This window comes from Canis lupus, chromosome 6, assembly GCF_003254725.2.
Source record: "Canis lupus dingo isolate Sandy chromosome 6, ASM325472v2, whole genome shotgun sequence".
In the NCBI taxonomy this organism is placed as follows: domain Eukaryota; kingdom Metazoa; phylum Chordata; class Mammalia; order Carnivora; family Canidae; genus Canis; species Canis lupus.
In genome coordinates, this window is record NC_064248.1 from 59,921,164 (window position 1) to 59,937,500 (window position 16,337).

Sequence of the window (16,337 nt, forward strand, 5' to 3'; positions counted from 1 at the left end):
CTTGTAAAAATAGGGCAGAGTAAAGACACAAATGACTGTCCTTGCTATACCCAGTTGAAGTTTATAGTATTCTAATTACAGTGGACCTGAACCTTTGGTGAGCTGGAGTAATTAAACTATTCGGTGGGAGCAAATCATTACCCATAGGAGATGGATTTGCCCTTCTAGGATGCTGATTAGAGCTCTGAAAGAGGAAATTTACTTAATAGTGCCTGGAAAAGTGAAGGGCATTTTGTTTCCAGAAAGTTGCTTGTTCACACAAAATCAGGCCAGATGCTGTTTGTTTTTCTGTGATCATTTTATAATCACTCAATTTTAACAAATAATTCAGAGGGGAGGGGAAGTGTGTTGGGAACAGTACAAGCAGAAGAGTCTGGAAAGGGGAGGCAGGGTCTCTGCCTTAGTTTGAGAATCTCACAGGAGGGATTTCTTAATAAACACACATCATGGGGTCATTCTGATGAAATCATAAAAATAAGGCTCGGAGGAAACCCTGTCCTACAGTTGGAAGACAGAGGACACTGTAGTTAAGGGGGTGTTTCACATTCTCCTTATTTAAGAATAGTCGCTGTTCTCAAGGGCTCCTTTTCCCACCAATCCCACTAGACCTCATTCTGCAAGGGGAGGAGACAGTTCTTGATGTGATTTGCTATCAGTAGATCTGCCATCTTTTGGAGAAGCTATAATCGTATATCAAATCAGACAGGAACTCCCAAGTTCCTTGTAGTAACACTGAGAGTGTTCATACCCTTGTGCCAGGAAGGGAACATTCCACCAGCCGTACTTAGGGAAGGTATGGCCACTGGTGTGGGCTGCACCTACCAACAAAGCCTGCTACTAAAAGGATTCTTTCCATTCACTAATGAAAAGCAAGAAACTATGGGATTTAAACCATGGTGATTTGTCTCTTGCAGAATATATAATGTTTGTTGATTTGTTTTTTAAGATTTTTACTTATTTATTCATGAGAGACACAGAGAGAGAGAGAATGAGAGGCAGAGATACAGGCAGTAAGAGAAGTAGGCTCTACGCAGGGAACCTGATGCAGGATTCGATCCCAGGTCTCCAGGATCACACCCTGGGCTGAAGGCAGGCACTAAACCACTGAGCCACCCAGGGATCCCCATGTTTGTTGATTTTAAAATTAATATTACCATAGAAAATTATGTGGTATGTTTACAGGTTGAAAAGTTGATGTCAGCTAATTAAGAACTTCAGTGGAAGGAGCCCCTTCTATTTCGAATTGGTCCTCAGATCAAGAGGAATGTGAAGTCAATGCCATGTCCAAGGTGTTCCAGGCATTGGAATTTAGGCCTACATTGGGTCAGGCATGCATCAGAAATGTGGGCAGTTCTAACTAGACTGTGCTTAGTTACCTACATACCAAGGTGAAGAACCTGGATTTGGGAATCATGTAGAATCAAGATTGATGTCTAAATCTGGCAGTAAAAAAGAATAAATAAATAAAGTAAATCTGGCAGTAAAAGCATATTTTCTGCACAGTGTTGCTGTATGTAGTCAATGCATGTCAATGTTAAATATTTAAAATTAGGAAGGCCTAGGCACTGGTCAGTTATAACAAATAGCAGTCATAGGTCTGGAACAGGTTCTGATGATTTCTCTGCTGGGCTGCTTTAGTGGCTGTATTATATTGGTAATTCACGGGGAGTTGCTGGGGCAGGGGCCAGACAGTGAAGGAGCCCTTGTGGGATTGGAATAACAGCTGCTTACTAACAAGAACAGGAAATTCTAAACATATGAGAACATACAGTTTGGATTAAAAGGAATTAAGTTAAAATGCTTAGTACAAAGCTTGGCACTTAGTAAGTGTTCAATTAATGACTGTAACTATTAATATTACCATTACTACTATTTCTTCTCCTTCTTCTTCCCCTCTTCTCCTCTACTCCTATTGTATGATCCAAAAATAAATACGTGCCCTACCATTTAGAATGTAAAGCTTTTTCAATCCAAGCTTTGGATGACTCTTGAGACAAAACCAGGGGCTTCCAAAACTTTCTCATGATTCTTGCTGTCTCAGTGATCTTTCTATTTATTAAGAAGGCAAGTCCAGACAATTTAGGAAGTATCTATATGCTAACATAACATTTGAAAAAGCAATACATAGAAATTGAAACACAAATTCATTTTTTATTCTTAATTTTTTTTTTTTTGTAATTTATTTATGATAGTCACAGAGAGAGAGACAGAGAGAGAGAGAGAGGCAGAGACACAGGCAGAGGGAGAAGCAGGCTCCATGCACCGGGAGCCCAACGTGGGATTCGATCCTGGGTCTCCAGGATCGCGCCCTGGGCCAAAGGCAGGCGCTAAACCGCTGCGCCACCCAGGGATCCCCATTTTTAATTCTTAAATAACTACAAATACTAATGGGATATGTTTACCTGTTGGATACCTCACAACTTTTTGGACTCTGAAATCAGATTGATTACTGCCTCCCTCATCTTTTATTCCACAGTGAATTTTGTGTGTTATATGGTTTTTTATCATAATGATCATTAAAAGCATACCGTTGAGAGGTGCAATGTCATTGAAAGGAATAGCAGGACTTAATGTTGAAACCATGCTAGTAGTTCAAGGGATGTCTGTGAAATGTGGCTGTGTGTCCCTTGAAATTTAAAAATATCCTGTGCCCTGTGAATTTGTTGAAGTATTCCACAGTGCCTTGGCACGTAGTCTGGGAACCATGGGATTAAATAGGTGGACTTTTAGGAATAATAAATATGAATAGCTGGGGTCAGCTAAAGACTAATGCAGTTGCAACTCAAGGATCTCATAGACCTAAACTTCTTGTAATTATGCTTTGACTCTAGGACTCCTGAGATAAATGGTGGTTTGGGCTGACTGCCAGCAAATCGAAGCCTGCGCAAGTTTATCTAATTTGTTGATTTTGAAGTTTCAAGAGAAATGAGAACACCTTGAAAGGAGAATCACTGCTCGTAACTTTTAGTCATTCTAATGGCCTTTACTCACTGAAACTCAATTATGCATACAAAGAGGTACAGTGTATTGTGCTAGTTTTTCATGGAATTTATGTTTAGATTATTGTATTAACAAAATTAGCCCCTTCTCCCTCTAAAACTGGATTTTTATTATTTTTTTAAAGATTCTATTATTTGTTTGAGAGAGAGAGCGAGCGAGAGAGAGTAGAATAGGAGGGAGGGTCAGAGAGAGAAGCAGGCTCCTTGCTGAGCAGGGAGCCCCAAACAGGGCTCAATCCCAGGACTCTGAGATCATGACCTGAGATGGAAGTAGGTGATTAACCTACAGGGCTACCCAGGCACCCCAAAACTGGATTTTTATAGTTCTGATCCATCATTGAATTTTCTGGATTCCTTTTAGATCTGTCTTTGGGTGGGGTGTTGGTTTGTCTTCTGTTTTGAAGGAGAGAATATTGTTTCTGGTAGGATTGATGGCATCTAGAACAAGAACTTTCTGAGTAACCTTCTATTACCTTTTACACTTTGATGTTGAGGAGAGGACAGGTGATTTTCCCAGGGATACTCGTCAGTAGGGAGCGTAAGAGGAGTGCAAGCCGGTTGGTAGCCTATTTACAACAATGAATGTCCTAGTTGACCTTCCCTTTCTACAAAATACCTGCTTGAAGAATCCTCTTTGCTATTCATGGAACTACAGAGGTCTTCGGGCATCTCATTGTAAATGACCTCTCTGGATCCTCAGTCACAGTTTCCTAGGGAATTAGTGGTGACCTCAACTCACACACAAAACATTTAGTCATTACTTCTAACATCATACTAAAATGCTACACAGTTTGGGGAAGGTTCTTTTTAGCATTTTTAGTTTCCTATGGTCATTTCCTTAAGTCAGTGGTTCCTAATCTATTTAGAATTACAAACATTTGTAACTAAATGAAAGCAAACGACACTGTCCTCCTGAAAGTGTACACACACAATTGCATATATTTAGGGGATTCAATAGACCTTCTGAACTCCTGTCAACTCTGGGTTAAGAACCTCTGTGGTAAGGGATAGAAAGCTTTTAAAGTATTATTTACTATAAATACTTTGCTCTGCTGTTTTTGCTAATATATGTAGATCTCATGTCTTTTAGTCTTGAAGTTGGTTTACTTTTTGGATCTTTTCCCAATAAAAGGAAGAGTAAAGATTATTAATAGTTCCAAGATTATGACAAATCATAGCCAAAGTTTCTTTTGAAATGAGAAATCATCTATCAGTGGTTTCCAAATCCAGATGTCCTTCATGGGGATAGGGAGTGGGCTTTTAAATTAGACATGCCTGCCGTATACCAACCTTGGCCCCATCTAAACATTCTGATATAGAAGGTATTTTTAATATGTGACAATGATATTGATGCGCCAGTGCATGAAATGCTGAAAATCCAAAATTCTCACTTTCTATAGGTATGATCTGAAGGCTAGAGTGGTGCCAAAATTAGTGACATAGTTGAGACTTCTAAAACTTCTGGCTTCCTGGATCCAATTTATATTTTAAAGAACACTTTTATTAGAAAATATTACTACTGTATAGAAAGTTCTAGAGAGCAATAAAATAATAATCGACTTGATCAAATGTTAGTATGTTGTCTGTGCTTGTAATAAATTGTTAACATGTTGCATATATGTTTATGATTAGAAAAAGTATAAATAGACCAAGTTTATTTTGATTTATGGTCTCACTATTGTTCCTTAATTCTCATGCCTTCCTTCTGTGTTCACTTTTACTTTTTGGTATTTTTCAACCATTCTTTATAATTTTGTTTAGATGTGTCTAATAAGCAATATAGTGATTTTTTTCAGTCTATTCTGATATTCTCTCTTTTCTATTTTCATTTATTATGCATGCTGTTATATTTGGACTTATTCTATAATCTTACTTGGGATTTGTTAATCTTTTACTTACTTTATTAACTTTTGTATTGATCAAGTTTTTAATAATTTTATCCTCTTCTCTTTGCTTCCTCCTTCCCTCCATTTCTCAATTCCTTCCTTTAAGCAGTTATTCTTAATTTCTAAAATAAATGTATATAACATAATCAGGTTTTGAGTATTTATTATCTTTTATTAGAATTTATTTAATTGTAACTATATGACTTCAAAAAATAATGGCTGTGTTTGACAAGTGGCTCACAATTCCTGAATATTTAATGTCTGACTTTCTTGAAATATGTCTAGCACACCACTGATCTTAGCTACCAGTAAACACTTTCTCCCTCCCCTCTCCCCAATACACACAATACTTCTGTTATGATGACAGTTTTTAACTTTATTTTATTTTATTTTATTTTTTTTATTAACTTTATTTTAAATGTGCAAACACACAGATACTGCTTTCATAGTTAACCATTATATGTATGACCTGTTTGATCAATTTCTGGTCTCACTATTGTTCCTTAATTCCCACAGCTTCCTTCAGTGTTAATCTGTTATTTTCTCAAAGTATATTCTACAATAAATCTTTCAGTGAAATTATGTTAGTAGTAAACTCCTTTTTTTTTTAAAATTTATTTATTCATGAGAGACACAAACAGAGAGAGAGGCAGAGACACAGGCAGAGGGAGAAGCAGGCTCCAAGCAGGGAGGCTGACTTGGGACTCGATCCCAGGTCTCCAGGATCACCCCCTGGGCTGAAGGCAGACGCTAAACCACTGAGCCACCTGGGCTGCCCATTAGTAAACTCCTTTTGGTTTTGTGTGTCTGCAAATGCTTCCATTTTGCTTTCATTTCTGAAGAACAGCTTATATGGGTAACAACTGCTAAATTGACAGTAATTTTCCCTGAATGCTTCCACAGTATTTGTTCATTCTTCTCTGGCATTTATTGTTACTACTGACAAGGCTACTGTCAGTATACTCGGCATGGTAATCCTCTCTTTTTTTATGTACATCTTCAGTGACCTCAGTTTTGATAAGATGCTTCTTCACTAGAGTTATCTTTATTCACCCTACTCAAGGCTCAGAGAAGTATTTAGAGCTAAGTACTTGTGTCTCTCTTAAGTTCTGCAAAATTCACAGTTATTAATTCTTCAAATAATACTTCTTCATGATTTTTCCATTCTCTTTCAGTTTTTGGTAGCATTTAGTAGAAATGAATTAGATCTTGTCATCCTTTGTTCTTGTATCTGATATTTCATATTAAAAAAATCCCTAAAGCCCCTGAAACATCTTTGTCTCTCTTTGTCTCTCTGTGCTTCATTCTGGATAAGTTCCTCGGTTCTGTTTTCCAATTTTATAATTCTTTCTTCAACCATTTTAAGTCCAGGGTTTATCATTACATATATATATATATATATATATATATATATATATATATATGTAAAATATTTCTCACTTCCCAGACTTCTAATTGATTCTTTTTCATACTTACTTATTTTTAATATATCTTTTAAAAAATAACTTCTTGTTCATTTATAATCCAGGTTATTTCTTTATTTCTCTAAGCATCTTCAGCATACATATTATTAAAATTTTTGTCAGACTGCTCCATAAAATTAATTTTTTTAGAATGGTTACTATTCTGAATGTTTATTTTATAGCTATTTTTTCTTCATACTGTACTACTTAATGAGTTTTGTAATTTTGATTTAATAACTTATTTTGAGAGGGAGTGTTGTTGTTTTGCTGTGTCTTAATTTTTTCTTTCTACTTCTCTGTGTCTTCCTTCCTTTTTTGTGTGACTGCCACTCCCAACATAGATGTGACCTCTATCCCTTTCCAGACTCATATCCTCTCATGCTATTTCTGGTCTTCTGTTCTACAGTGATGCTGGGGATCTCATAGTTATATTCACTGAGCCAAAGGATGGCTTGATTAAATTCCTGACCATGGTGGCTAGCAACATATTTTTGCTTGTTGTGTTATGTTTTAAACCATCTTCATAGGCAGTAGCCAGTTTTACCTTCTGCCTTCAAGCAGTATACCGAGCTTTGATTGTTCTTCTCACAACCTCTTCTACTTCTCTTCTCCAACTCTCAATCTCATTTGAAGCACTTTAATTTCCACTTATTCCTTAGGAACTGGACTCCCAAACTTGACTGCTGCTTATCAGACTCAAGATCCAGTAGGTGTACAGCCTTACCTCATCACAGAACTTTGCATTTCTGTTCCTTTTGGAGCCCAAAGGATCTTAACCTTGGTTTTATGTCTGATCACATTTTTTTGCTTTTCTATTTTTATATTTTCCATTGTTTGTGGAGGAGGGGATTTGACAAGCACACATCCCATTTTACCACGATTTCCGCTTTCAGAAGTTGAAAAACCAAGGTAGACAGGATTCAGACTGAGATTCCTCAACACATTCTTCATGTAAAGAATCCTTCCTTTTATGTTTTTAATAGAAATATGGTCTTTCTGTTACTCAAAATAATATTGAAGCCTTTCTACATAATCAGAATAGTCTGGGCCTTTCTATTTTAAATAAAGATTTAGATGAGAAACACTGCAGGTGGTTTGGAGATGATATACCATACATACAATTGTCTCCTGGGGTGTGATTGTTTCCTCTGCTCTTTTCCATGATGTCCAAAGTTTTATGAAAGATTCTGCTCATATTCAACATAGCATTGGCTTGAGCACATTTTATTGGTTACTTTTGTCTGAAGCTGGTATATTGCCTAAAGCGAGTGACTAATGTCTTGTAACATAATGTCTGCTTATTTATGTTATCTTGACCACTTTTATCTGCTACTATTCCTCATCTAGAGCTTTATTTTTTAATGCCTCCTTTCTGTATATTTCTCTGATTAAGGGAAACTTCAGTTCATAGTGTTTTTAGTAAATCATTTTCTTTAAATTGAGAATGGAACCATACCATTTTATTTTCCCTCATCTTCTGATCAAGAGAGCATGCATAAATGAGAACTATCATCTACCCAAACAAAAAATAAATAAATAAACAAAAAATCCCATTATGTTATAGCCTGGCAGGACCCTTATATTGATAATTAATGTATCTGAATTTCACACACAGGATACTCAAAGAATGATACAACAGAATTTTGTTCCAGCAATATCTATCTATAATGTATGCAGATATTAGCTTGAATTTTCAGAGCACTGAAATTGTTCTTTTGGTACTCTCAGAAAACACAGAAAGATTTAAGGTCATATAGCCAGACCATGAAGATGTTTCTTCCAAAACTGATGACTAACAATGCTGCCTCATCTGTATCACTTCCAGAGAATTGGTCAAACTTGTCACATTTGAGGGGATCAGTATGACCTCAGTTTTAAACTTTTTTTTTTTTTTTGTAGATGTAGATTTTCTTCCTGGACAAAGTTATATGCATAATACAGCAAAGTAGGTATTTTTATCATAAAGCCAACTGATGGGATCTGGGTTTTGATCCCAATATGTTCTAATTCCATTAGATTCTAAATTTCCTGAGTAATTAGGCCCTCATAGCATGGCAGAGTCTAGTGCTTCCTTAGGCCTCTCTCCTGTTTTGCATAGCTCCATTTTTCACGTGGCCCACACCCACTAACCCTTTTATTTGAATTATAACTACAATTATGGAGTCTTCAATAATCCATGTAGCCCATGTTTGAGGCTTTCCCACATGCATAATTAACCCCCTCATGCAATATATCCTATTAGGCTGTCCTGTGGTCCCAGGAACTCTTCTCCTGCCCTCCTCAATGCCATTGGACTATAAGAATCATTAGAGAAGAGCCCTTGTCTTTCAACTCTATATGGTGCCTGGATTAAGTGCGAACTAGAGGCCTTTAAATGAATGTACTCACCACTTCTCTAAGGGAGTCTTAAAAACAAACAACAGCCCCAAACCTGGGCTTTATTATTATTGTGGTTTTCAGTTGAAGGCTAGTATGTGGTAGACACAACAATGTCCCTATTTACATTAGTTAAGGTCTTAGTGGTTTCATACAATAAAAGATTTCTCCATTGTGTCTTGGTTCTGTGCCATTACTTAGGACCTGGGTTACTCTGTCATGTGGCTTTGCCATCTCCTGGAACTTCATCCTCCCATGTATGAAGAGTGAGGGGAAAATATGAGAGCCTGCAGTTTCCTATTTTTTGGCCAGAACTCAGTCCATTGACTCTAGCTAGTCAGAAGGAAGGTGTGCAAATATTATGTGCCAGGAGGAAAATAAAATGAAGTTTGGTTGCACTTGCTATACTACCACCCAAGGAAGCATAGAATCTAGTTGCCCCATCATATGGTGGATTATTTATCTCAAGTATTTTTTTATCATAACAGATTGGCTATTAGCTACTTGGAACTTAATTGTCAGCACATTCCTGAGCTTTGAGTATGTCATTTGTTATACTCTCTTGATGTGAACAGAAGCTGGTAGGAATATTTGATTGACAAATGTATTTTTTTTTTAATTTGAGAAGTAACTTTGTACCTTGATGACAGAAGTAAGACATGTTGCTGAAAAAATTATAATGCAGAAAAATATTTTTAAAGAACAGATGAAATTACCTGCCTGACTACACACCTTAGCAAGTAATACTTGTCTATCAAGGTTTATTTTCTCTAGTTTTAGTCAAATGGGTATTTATAAGGCTCTCACAGTAGAAATCATTTGAGGGAAATAACATCATTTCTTTTTCATTAAGTGCATCTTTTTTTGTAGGATCCATTTCTTCTCCATCACTAATCTTTCAACTACTAACTGGTCTAGCTAGGATGTGTTCTTTTAAATGAAACAAACCAAAGTAGGCACAATTAACTTACAATAACTAGAGGCAATTCAAATGTTTTTCTTTTTTTTAAATTGTAAGCAAATCTGCTTTAGCAATTCCTAAGAAGTGACCAATTTAGCAATTGCTTTGAAGTGTATTTAAATATGAATTTCAATATAAAAATGACTATTCCTTGAGTTTTGTGTATGGCAAATAAGGAAATTAAATTTTCCTTTGGAATACTCTATTTCTTCTGTTTCAAAGAAAGGAGTCATGATTTGGTAAATAAGATATCTGCCTTCATTTTATATGTTTTCTTTGATTTCCCAAGCCTAAGTAGTCAACTGAAAGGGTTCATTCAAATCAGAGATACAAGACTTACTATATAATGTGAGGTATAATTTTTTTTAACTTATATCTACCACCAAGAAATTTATAAGTCAAGATTTAAGAGAGCAGGCTTGAGGACTGACTGGCCTCCTATAGTTTCTGTGAAATCTGAAAGATTATTATATCAAAAGTCAGCATTTCATGGCCCCCGTATATCCATAAAGAAAATTAAAATCATATGCTGCACAGCAAGCTTAAACCATTCAGAATGCTCATAAACATATTTAAAGCCAAAATTACAGCTGTTTCTCGACTCTCGGTACCACGTATAGCTCTAGATACGGTTCTTACATTGCTGTGCATACACTGTAACAGTAATTACTATATTTTAAGCACCACAGTATCTACGAGAGCATTCTTTGGTGGTGATATAGCAACCTGGTGATAAGAAGCCCTTCCTGTATCACGTAACTGGCTTCACAAGGAAAACACTGAGTGTCCTTAATGTTCCACCAGAGCTCTGTCTTCCTTTGTTAGGAAAGGAGGTAACAAGCGTTTTCAAATATAGAACCAAAGGAAGCATTTCATTAAACACGCACAGTTTGGTAACTTACTGGCAGTTTTTTCTTTCCATACTTTTCGATGCAATTTCAAATGTGGAACTTAATTTACTGCATATCAATTTAACTGAAGAGCTAACAGGTGCCATTGGTAGCCCAAGTTCACATGAGCACCTTTTCCTGCCACTGTGCTCTGAAATTGGGATGAATCAATAGTCACACATGAACTTTAATTAACCGCTTGAACATACCATATGTTATACAGATATGTGGGAAGTGTGAAATTTCTCAGATTCTGCAGTGAAAGCACATTTATTATTATTTAATTTTCATTACTATTAATTGTGTTTTTATTTTCTCTTTTACCTCCCACTTTCAGAGTTTGAGATAGTTTAACCACTCTTCCTCAGGTAAGGACAACCAAAGGTTGACATGATGATGGGCAATACAGTAGAGAAAGCACTTGCCTGTAGAAAGTACTTACCATAAGTTTGGTGTCTTCTGTTCCCTGATCCCAACTATGTTTACATTACCACCTATCTAATAGAATGTCCAGTAGGAAAGGAGCCTATATAATATGTTGTAGTATTTCCTTGGCACAAATGCAAAATGCATGTCTAACCCTGCTGGTGGGGGCACTTAGGAGTGAAGTAGAAATTGGCAGCTCAGAGTTTAACAATTTGGGCTAAGGACCATCTCCTAATGATATTTTTGCAAAGATGTTTAGCTTATGTCTCAGCTCACTGAATTTAAAAAAGAAATAAAGTTCTCTAATAAATGGATAAATTAGATACTCTCCACTAGGAATTTTGTCCCTATGCAAAGTAAGATAAACATAGGCTATTTATGTATTTATTTTGATTCTCAAGAAAGGATGAATTCTGTGGAAAGCCCTGTGGTACAGCTTGTCAGTATATTTCTGAGGAGCCTCCAAAGGGACAAAGTTGGATTGGGCCCATTATCTGTAAGTCTCTTGCAGACTCATTCATCAGGAGACAGCAGTTTGCTGAAGACTTTAGCTATAGAAGACAGAGGGCTCAGTAGAAAGTCCCTTTAGGCCCATATATCTAGCCTTCATCTCCCCAGTACCATTCTCCTTAGAAAGAGGCTAATACTCTGTCTTTAAGCAGAGGAGACCTATCTTTAGGCAAAATCTTTCACATACTTCTTTTATGTGAAATCAATAAAAGTAGAATTGCTTTGACTAAGGAAGGAGGATGGAAAGACAGAACCTCTTTCAAACTCAACCTCTTGTCTTCCCGAAGTTTCTGCTCCTTGGAAGCCTCAGAAGAAGTTTATAGCTTCTCTGAACGCAGTCTGAAAATCATTGACTCAAGACAATCCCTTGGGACTCCTTTCCCTTGATCTGAAGTAACTTTTTACTCTCTATCTTGTCTGATGAAAAACAGAGGAATATTGGACACTCCATGTTTGAATATGCGAGGTATTTTATAATATAAATTCCCCTAAAGACAGTAGAATTTCTGTTTATATATAATAACTAGCAACACGTATATATTTCCAAATATGAAAAAGAAAACTATGAATACCCATATGTGTATGTTTACAGGATCAGAGTTATGCTTATGTGGAATAAGTAGATACTTAGGCTGTGTGATTAGAAAAAACTTCCTCAGAGAAAATATACTTCTTACTGGCCCCGTCGCATGTGCTGGATCTCCCAATACTTACTCCTTTGGGTAGAGGCAGTTGTAGAGAGAGAAGTATCATTGGGCATATGTTTGCCATTATTAACCTTTAATATTTTATTTTCAATCAGTCCTGCAGAGAGCAAGATTAGAGTGGGGAAAAATACAGAATTAAAAAGATTCAAAGAGAATAGGAAGACTAGAGAAGCAGCTGGGTTGGGGAACATTTTTTAGGTTGGATTTGGAAGAGCAAGACCCTGCCTAACTGCAGTGTGCTAGAGCTTATCCTGGAGAGTCGGACATTTAAAATCCTAACTGTCCAGAAGGGAGGATGGAGGTGTTGCGGAAATTTTCGTTGCTTTTGCAGTGTTTTTTTTTTTTTTTTTTTTTTAACTACTTGAGTTTGTAAGAGTAGAATATGTGTATAAAATGAGTAATCAGTTGGCATTTGTGTATGGAAGGTAGTGAGAGGAAGATTGACTTGACAGCCCGAGTTGTTCCTGAAGTTTTCCTATTGTGTTAACTTGATTCCCCACAGATCTTTGTTTTTTATCTCTTTGCTTCCTGAAATATCTAGGTTCTCTTTCCTAAAAGTCAACCTAAGAAAAGCATCTCTAATAAGCTGTTAGCTGCTTTGTTGCTTTTGGAAATATATAGAATAGATCCAATTCCCGTATCTCCCTTGGGCCACATTGCAAGGGAGGCGATGTGTCCTTCTGTAATACCGAACAGTTATTCCGCACCCAGCAGACGGTCAGTTAACCATTATAGTAGCAGCCATGGAGTTCCTGAAACTAAAAGATAAACAACCACTGTGTGTCAGATAAATTTGATCTGCATACTCAACGTGTGGATCTTGCCTAAGGATTCAGATGAGAGGAAGAGTTTCAAAGATAAATAAATAAATAAATCTCCAGATGAGAAAGAAGCCTAAAATGATAAATTGCAAAGTTTTAAACGGCCATTAAATTTGAGCAAGTCAAATGGCTACCAAATGGAGTTTCATTTCTCATTTTATTTATAAACATTCATATAAAATTGCAAGGAGAAAAAAGGGAAAATCCTTGAACTCCTGTGAAAGACATTTTGTGCCGCGTATGTTGAATTACTATTAAGTATTCACCTGTCTTAAATGGGCTTTTTCTCCAGCCTCTGCATCATACATCTTAATGTCAGTAACATCTGCAACTGAATGGTAATGTGGATCAGTGAAGATAATCACCAGTTAATAAGAGCTTCAAATTGTGCTTTGGCTAGTGTACACCCTTTAATGTATTTCTTTGGATAATTTACCAGTACAATTTTATTAAATGCTTATGCTTGATCAAAAAGTGCTTGTGTATGAAATTAGCTGCAAATCTGAATTTTTAAAAATTACTAGCACAGTGGTCCTTTTGCTTCACGCAGACCTTTTCGTTTTCTTTTGAGCTTAGATCTCGGAAGTCCTCACTTAAAAGTCATTCTTGGTTTCTCTTTGAGTACATTGCTGATGCGGATGTAACCTTGCTCTTTTTTACGAAGTCTGTACACCACAAATGAAAAGATGGAAGGTAGAAAGCCTACGTTTTTTTCCTCCATTGATAAATCTTGAGTGCATTGGGTCTTGTGGGGGAAACTTTGACCTTTAGTATTTCTGTTTTTGTTGCTCTTTATTTATTTTGCTGCAGAACGCGATTGGTCATGAAAAATAACCCAGGGGCGATGCGGTGGGTAGTGGAGGGAAGGCGGAGGAGTGACCTGGTTTTGATTAGTTAATTCAGATTAGGGAGTAAATTCTGATTTCACAGCTGCTGTTCAGGTTCAGTGGCACTACCAATTTTTCCATTCCAAGTTCCCATATATAAAGCTGACAGTTTCCTCGGCTAGAACCCTTTTTAATGTTCCTCTTTGGCACAGGCTCTACCTTCCCCCCTCCTCATGATTTTCAGTAGCCTTCCTCCCCCATGCAGCTTTGCCAGAGCTACTCAGTTGTGAGCTTCAAATCTCCTGTAATTCCAGTCCTAGCAGGCCCTTAAAAATGTAGCAATGCACAGATGTGCAGTGAAAATTTTAAAATGTGCACTTTCTTTTAGGAATATGAACACTGAATATCACATAAACTTCTGATGTCCCCCTTGCCACCTTCTAGAGCTAAGCTAACACTTCCTTCTGTGTTTATATTCGTGGCTCTTAGGTCCGTGGTCGGCCCCGGCTTTTAAGTTCTTGCGTTTCCCCATCTCTTTTCTTCTGTGCCAAATAGCTTACTGGTTTTATGATGTGGGCAGAGGCCGATGAGGGAATAGTTTGTGTCCACAGCCTCCATTTTCATTCATGGCCTGGGCTGAGTTTTAATATAGACCTTAGTTAGAGAAAAGTCTAGTTCTCCACAAGGCTCTCTTTTACAGTTTAAATAAAGAAATGATAAACATCAAAAGATCAACAGTTTTCCAAAGAAGCCAATATGTAATAGTCATGCCCAGGAGCACTGTTATAACTGAAAACCTTAAAATGAGTGTTGAATTGTAGCTTTGTTCCAGTTTGTTTTTCCTCCCTATGATAAGGCCCCTTAAAAAGAAAAGGGAATAAAAGGAGGGAGGGTTGTTTGAGAATTGAAACTGAAATGAGTCTGATCATTTAGATGCAATGAAGCAAAGAAACAATCTTCAGTTCTGGAGGCTTTTTGTTGTTGTTGGTGGTGTTGGGGGTAGGTATAGATACAATGAGAAATAGTTTTATGTGAACCAATTGCAGAATCAGTCCTGTCATATGAGCCTGTATTAACTTTTTTTAAAAAGACTTTATTTATTTATTCATGAGAGACACAGAGAGAGGCAGAGACATAGGCAGAGGGAGAAGCAGACTCCCTGTGGGGAGCCTGATGTGGGACTCGATCCCAGGACCCTGGTACCACGACCTGAGCCAAAGGCAGATGCTCAACCACTGAGCCACCCAGGTGCCCCGAGTCTCTATTAACTTAAAGAGGTGAAGTGAGTATTTTGTGGGCATATGTGTGTGTGGTGGGCCAATGGAAAGCACCCTCCTAGGGGTCTCTACATCCTTTGAAATAGCCAGAGGTGATGGCTCTAATATTTTACTCTTGTTATAAAAAAAAAAAAAAAATTTGTGGTAAATGTACATTTTCTTGTCTTCCTCATTACATAGTATTTATGAAGTTAGGATTTTTTCCTGTTTTAAAGATGGGCAATCATCCTTCAAATTATAGAATGAAGTCTCATGCACTTCAGGGTTGTTTGGTCTTTAAAACGCCATGTCTTTTAAGAGACTTCGATAAAGTGAAGGGGTCTGACAATGATGCTGGCTTAAATAATGCACTGGTAGCAGACGGGTTAACAGGCATGAAGCAGAGCTGAGTGATTTGCATTGTTTGGTATCTGGCTTAGCTATGAACTAACTGTAGGAAGGGGTTTTTGCATATAGGCCAGCTGGGTAGGCTGCTTGTCATCGTCTAGAAATGGCCATTTCTTCTAGAATTGTGGGTTTGTGGGATGCTTTACTCTGTATTGCCTGAAGTGTCTGTAAATATGGAGTGTCTGTCTGGGGTTGGGAGTTAATCCATGGTTAAAATGATGTAGGCTTGACAATACTGGATGAAGGGCACAGTAAGTTTGCTATAGTCCAAACAAAGAGGTAAAGAGGTAAGATGGGGACTGTTAGGCAGGAAATGCAGGCTAATGCCTTCCTATGTATCTGCAGAGCAAAGCAAAAGAGACAGTACAGACCCAAACAGCTCAGCCTGTTGCTGTCATGCCTGAAGAGGAGAGATCTGGGATATTTTAGGACTTTGGTCTGGAAATCAGAGACCTTGTTCCAGTTCCAGTTTTAGTGGTGATGTCTGTATTAGAGCATTCCCCCAAAGGCCACAGTCCAGTAGAGGAACAAGCCATTTTCATATTTTGTGCTTTCCAATTGCCTGTCTCTGGAATGGGGATGACAACACTCTGCTGTTCCTTTACTCAAGGGGGATTTGGTTATGTGGATGATACATGGTGTGTGTATGAGCTTCGAGCTCATCGATGGAAAGGTGCTCTGGAAATTCACGCTTGCATGTGCCATTTCAGAGTATTGGCAATCTGCGGTGACACGGAGGGCTGTCAGCGAGCTGCAGTGTGCCTCCACGTACTGATCCTGAGCATCCTCCAACCTGCCTGCAAGGCA

The 16,337-nt window shown here is 37.5% G+C and overlaps 1 long non-coding RNA gene across 1 annotated transcript in view; it reads left to right on the forward strand.

Annotated features, from left to right (window-relative positions):
• LOC112640928 (uncharacterized) overlaps positions 1-16,337 on the forward strand; it is a 61,027-nt gene that overhangs the window by 32,490 nt on the left and 12,200 nt on the right. The window contains exon 3 of the long non-coding RNA XR_007411531.1: positions 2,832-3,017. This is a non-coding gene — a long non-coding RNA (uncharacterized LOC112640928). The remainder of the gene's footprint in view (positions 1-2,831; positions 3,018-16,337) is intronic.